This window comes from Mesoplodon densirostris, chromosome 12 (assembly GCF_025265405.1).
Source record: "Mesoplodon densirostris isolate mMesDen1 chromosome 12, mMesDen1 primary haplotype, whole genome shotgun sequence".
Classification (NCBI taxonomy): domain Eukaryota; kingdom Metazoa; phylum Chordata; class Mammalia; order Artiodactyla; family Ziphiidae; genus Mesoplodon; species Mesoplodon densirostris.
The window spans coordinates 37738824-37743767 of NC_082672.1; the positions used below are offsets into that span (position 1 = coordinate 37738824).

The 4944-nt window shown below is 43.8% G+C and overlaps 1 pseudogene; it reads right to left on the minus strand.

Annotated features, from left to right (window-relative positions):
• Positions 1 to 375: 375 nt before the first annotated feature.
• Positions 376 to 2014, minus strand: LOC132500265 (inositol-3-phosphate synthase 1-like; annotated as a pseudogene).
• Between the last annotated feature and the right edge of the window lie 2930 nt (positions 2015 to 4944).

Sequence of the window (4944 nt, forward strand, 5' to 3'; positions counted from 1 at the left end):
TGGTCAGTGAATTAATAGTAAAAGAGGAGAAAGAACGAATCTGTTGCCTATCCCTTGTTTCTCATGGTGACTGCAGAATTTTTTGTTTTTTTTAGTTTTATGTTTCACACATAACAATAACATAGTTTAAATAAACTTCTGTTTTGTTAACCCAGTATTGTTTGTTATAGGGTAAAAAATGAAAGCTGTGTTGTTTTGATTAAAGAACTTAGTTTGGTTTTGGTGATGGTGATTGTAAATCTACTGATTTGCTGCATAAAACTTTTTTTTTTTTTGATAGTGGCACTAGCTTTATTATCTTTGGGGGGCCTGGAAGGGTTGGGTTCTCAGGAGCAATGGGCACAGGAGTTATGGTGGAGCTGTATGGCCATGGCCTTAGGTGCTGGGCATCTGGGGTGACTCAGCCTACAAGTGCCCATTGGCGTCACCAGTATAGCCACTGGGGGCGGTGGGCACTGGTCCTTTCTTGCAAGGCACAGGTGGCAGCCACAAGCCCAACTCGCTTGAGGCCAGGGCACTCCATCTGTGATCCAGAAGCTTGTGGTTCTGCGGCCAGAGTCGCACGCAGGCCGTGAGGATATTCTCCGTGCAGCTGCGGGGGCAGAAGGACACGCTGACCACCTGGCTGCCTGGCGGCACAAGCGGCACCTGGAAGAGGATGCCAAGTTGAGCAGCGACAGCACGGGGTGGAAGCTCCGCGGCTGTGGCTCGACGTCGGTGCAGAAGCTCACGCGCTGGCACAGTTCTGTCAGCAGCGCCAAGTCCAGCATGATGGGCGCGGCCAGGAGCGAGTCCTCGCACGTGTTGAGCAGCACCAGCGTGTTGGTACCGCCCAGCATCAGCTCTGATGTGCTCATCCAGGGCACGCTTGCTGTCGCCCACGTATGGCACATACTTGATGGTGACAGTGACCGGGCTAGTAGAGCACTGGGTTGCTGTGCACCGTGTCGTCCACCACGCTGCTCTTGGACACCTCCTTGGAGCGGAACTGTGGCGGGGTCGACAGGTTCTGCCGGTCATTGTTGCCCAAGTGGTTGTACCTCACGATGGACGTGGTCTCGTGGCCAGAACAGATAAGCAAACCCACGAGCACAGACTTGACCTTGGTCTGGCCCGATCTGAAGTCGTCTCCACCCACAAAGAGGCTGCACTGCCACTTGAATTCGAGGGCACCAGGCACCAGCATGGTCAGTGGGGACCCACCGAGGAAGGAGCAGCCCTCCAAGATGCTGGCCACCGCAAAGAGCATGGAGGGCGACACTTCCAGGCCCAGCTGGATGGTGCGCAGCAGGTTCTCAGCAGTGTCATTGAGGCCCGGGATCACTTCGGAGAAGTGCTCCGTATTCGCTGTCTTCCGCACGATGACTTCAGCCAGCCCGGCGCGGGACTGGAAGCTGAAGCCGATACAGATCCGCTCCAGCTGCTGTGCGCGCGGGCCCAGGATGACGTAGTCGGCCCGCGCGCTCTGGTTAGTTAGCCGCGAGAAACTCTGGGAGGTAGACGGAGGGCCGCGGAAGCAGGGCCTCCGGGTGCAGCCACTGTTTTTCCTGTGGCTCCTGTGTGCACTGCATCGCCTCTGCCAGGTGCAGAGACGATTATGGCCCAGACGTCGAATACGAGGTCGTCGGGCGCCACCATGGGCAGCAGCGAGCTGAAGGGCACGAATACCTCCTGGCGTTCTTTGACCAGCCCCAGGTTAATGGGGCCGCCTGCGTCAGTGAGCCGTTGTAGTTGGCCTCCCTGCGGCAGGTGCGCCTGGGCCAGGACAGACGCAGTCGGTGGGCCAGCACTGCAGTCAGTCTGGAGCCATTGTTCCCGCCCCAGCCCACGAGCACGACCGCGAGCCCGGGCACCTGCCGGGCGGTCCGGAAGGTGAAGTGCGTGGACCTGGGGCGCATCTTGAGGACGGCGGCTTCGCGGCTGCTGCACGTCATCCGGTACTTACTGCACCTCGCTGGCCTCGGACTGTGGACCATGTTGGACTCTCGACCACAAACTCGGTGGCGACCTCCATCTCGACGAGCGGCGCAGAGTCAGCTGCGACAGCGGCGGACAGCTAAGTAAAACTTTAGAAAGCTTTTAATAGAGCTATAAAGTGAGTCATAAAATAAATTTTTATTTAAAGAGATATCACATAACAGTTTAAATTCAACTTGGTTTGAATCAAACATATCCTTATAGACCGAAGACTCTATGAAAATATTTATCTGATTGGGCATTTCAGTGAGAACTATTCCCTTTGTTTTATGGTAGCTGAGGTCCTGACTGACATCTCCTGTAAAATAGTGAAGGGATGACTTAATTTCTTTTATTTCATAATAATTTAATTTCTAGAAGCCCACATAACCTTACAATCAGTTATTTTATTGTCAATATTTAATGGAAAATCTTAGATGATATGACTGGGGTGTAGAATCAAAGAATATATGTTGACAAAAATTTTAAAACTAAATTGCGTATTTATTTACACTGTGAAGCCTTTTAAACACTAGATGGCGCTAAAAATATATCATGATAAATTTTGCTATTCATCAGGTTATATTAATTTTATGACCTCGTAAGTTGGTGCATTCTTTGTTTATATTTCTTAAACATTTAAAACAACTTAAGTGCTGCTAGTGTAATTGATTATTGAAATAGGTAATAAAATCACCAAACTGTAGAAATACAGAATTTGTAATTAAAATTATTCAAAGTGTTATTTTGGTGGCCCACAGATACTGCCTTACGCAGCCTTTCTCATCATATAAGGTTCCTCTCCTCTAAATTCACTAAGAGGAAGAAATACTTTGCATATGGACATAATGAATAGGTTCATGAAGTGTTTGATAATCTGATTAATGATGAGGTGTGACGTATGAACACATTGATAAAAGATTTAAATTCTTGACACATGATACTTCCTCCAACAAAGATAACATAAAACTAATGATATGCCACTACATGAGGACATCAGTGATTCATGATTGATTTGTCCTCATTTCAAGGAATATTTACAATTAGTGCACAGAATGCTTTGAAATGACCCGCAATGTCACACAATTTAAAGGGTTTCCTCAATTTGACAGTCCTAAAATTTTACTCATTATTAATAGATATTTTGTGAAGTTGAAAGAAACTTTTATATACTATTGCTAGTAAACACATTATGATCAGCTGTGCTAGAGGAAAGCCTGAGTTATCTTCCTTGTCCTATGGAGACAGGATTGAAGAGTGTAGCCAGTCCCTGGAGAGAGGTGTGTTAGACAGTAACGTAATTCACGTGTTCCATAGTGTCTGGATCTTGTGATATTTGTGGTATTTGCTGCTTTTAAAAGTTTCTCATTTGTTGTGACTTCTTTTCTCATTACAAATACATATTCATTTTTGTATGTAATTTTGTATTCTTTTTCTTAAATAGGGCTCAAAAACTGTATAAGCTTCAGATTGCACAAATTATTCATTTTTATTCCATACAGTCTATGCTTCTTTTTTCACTATTGGACTTTTGTTTATGTTGTTTTCTTTGTTTTTTTATGCCCTTTCTCTCAGTATTGCCTTTCTAATTTCTACTTGCCTAGGTCTACAAGACCTGGTACATATATCATATTTCCTTCATGAAAAGGGCTCTGATCTCTTTCCCAAAACTCTGCACTTCAAGTCAGTCAAGAGTAATTTCTCCCTCATCTAGAAAAATGTATTTTTATTTCTTTTGTGACCCATTTCTTTGTATATCTTGTATTATATATATTTATGAATGTGTTATTTTCCCCTATTGGGGTCTTAACTTCCTGATGAAAGAGTCTCAATCTTACCCATATTTGCATCCCATGTAGTACCTAGCACAGTAATTTATATATTATAGGCAACCCACAAATATGTGTAAAATAAATTAATGAGGGCATGAACATTGTTTGATCTGAGGGGCACAGCATATGTTCTTCTCTGCCTGTTTATTTGAACTCTGAATATTTTGGTCTTAGGTGTATGCTTATATTTAAAATACAGTATGCATCAGCCAGACTCTTGGAGAAAATAAAGGAGCGTATTCTACATTTACAAGAAATCATGGTCCTATCTCGATATAGGCAACATTACAATACCATAGATCCCTCTTCCAGCATATATTTAGTCTACATCAGGAGGTATCAGACTATAGCCCATGGGCTAAATCCAGCCAGCTGCCTGTTTTTGTAAGTAAAGTTTTATTGAAACACAGCACATTCATTTTTATCATGCCTGTGGTTGTTTTCAAGCCACAAAAGCAAAGTTGAATAGTTTTGACAGAGACTGTTATAGTGAGCAAAGCCTAAAATCTTTACCATCTGGTGCTTTATTTATTTATTTATTTTTTAACATCTTTATTGGAGTTATAGTTGCTTTACAATGGTATGTTAGTTTCTGCTGTATAACAAAGTGAATCAGCTATACATAAACATATAACCCCATACTTCCTCCCTCTTGCATCTCCCTCCCACCCTCCCTATCCCACCCCTCTAGGTGGACACAAAGCACCGAGCTGATCTCCCTGTGCTATGTGGCTGCTTCCCACTAGCTATCTATTTTACATTTGGCAGTGTATATATGTCCATGCCACTCTATCACTTTGACCCAGCTTAGCCTTCCTCTTCCCCGTGTCCTCAGGTCCATTCTCTGTCTACGTTTTTATTCTTGTCCTGCCCCTAGGTTCTTCAGAACCATTTTTCTTTTTCTTTTTTTTTAGATTATATATATATATGTTAGCATATGGTATTTGTTTTTCTATTTTTGACTTACTTCACTCTGTATGAAGACTCTGGGTCCATCCACCTCACTACAAATAACTCAATTTTGTTTCTTTTTATGGCTGAGTAATATTCCATTGCATATATGTGCCACATCATCTTTATCCATTCTTCTGTCGATGGACACTTAGGTTGCTTCCATGTGCTGGCTATTGTAAATAGAACTGCAATGAACATTGTG